The sequence below is a fragment of the Mus caroli genome, chromosome 9, assembly GCF_900094665.2.
Source record: "Mus caroli chromosome 9, CAROLI_EIJ_v1.1, whole genome shotgun sequence".
Classification (NCBI taxonomy): Eukaryota; Metazoa; Chordata; class Mammalia; order Rodentia; family Muridae; genus Mus; species Mus caroli.
The window spans coordinates 83,246,394-83,247,336 of record NC_034578.1 but is presented as its reverse complement, the minus strand read 5'-3'; the positions used below and the strand labels follow the sequence as shown (position 1 = coordinate 83,247,336).

At 38.5% G+C, this 943-nt stretch overlaps 1 protein-coding gene across 1 annotated transcript in view; it reads left to right on the top strand.

The window, feature by feature from the left end:
* Positions 1–943, top strand: part of Me1 (malic enzyme 1) — a 128,331-nt gene that overhangs the window by 8,863 nt on the left and 118,525 nt on the right. The window lies entirely within an intron of this gene.

The window sequence follows — 943 nt, the reverse complement described above, 5'->3', positions numbered from 1 at the left end:
AGGTTCTTTTTCTTTTTCTCTTTCTTTTCTTTTTTCCTTATCCTTTAAACTCAACCTGAAAGATTTGAAGGATCTTGCCCTTTTGGCTTTTCAGGCAGATACCATACCACTGACTCCCTGTGTCTGCCCCTTGCTAGAGGTAACACTATGGCTTTTCTGTCCTGGTAGTCATGTGGGCTAATNATAGTTCTCTTACAATTAATAAATCTCATATATGTGTCTATACATGTGTGTGTGTGTATGTATGTCTGTATGGCATTTCTGATGAACTCTGACTAATGCAGCTTCATGAGCTCAATGAAGTGGCTAAGTGCAGTCAGAGACAGTTTTTACACATGTCAGCTGTGGCCCTGTGGAGGAAGCAGCTTGCGGAATCTCTGAGTTTATCTTGTCAGCTGTGTGTGCCTTAAGATCTGCAGCGTCATTCTCTGTAGCAGCTCTTGGTGAAAGCCCCTTCTCAGTTTAGGTGCATATACTTAAAACCACTGCTTAAAATAAACAGTGCAGGGCTGGAGAGATGGCTCAGTGGTTAAGAGCACTGACTGGTCCTGAGTTCAAATCCCAGTAACAACATGGTGGCTCACAACCATCCGCAATGAGGTCTGATGCCCTCTTCTGGAGTGCCTGAAGACAGCTACAGTGTACTTACATATAATAATAAATAAATCTTTAAAAACAGTGTACACATTATAAACAAAACTAATTATATTGGAAATGTTGAAAATACTTAAAAACATGTGATACAAGATATGTTTATTAAAGGCAAAATATACCAAGAAAATATACTTTATGTATTGACAGATGTGTGTAGTTTAAAATAAGTCTATTATTTGCTTCTTTTTAGATATCTTACTATTTTGTTCTTTCAGGCCTAGTAGCTGAAGTGTAAACATGTATGACTAGGCCTGGCTCAAGAATTTGTGTGTGTGTGTGTGTGTGTGTG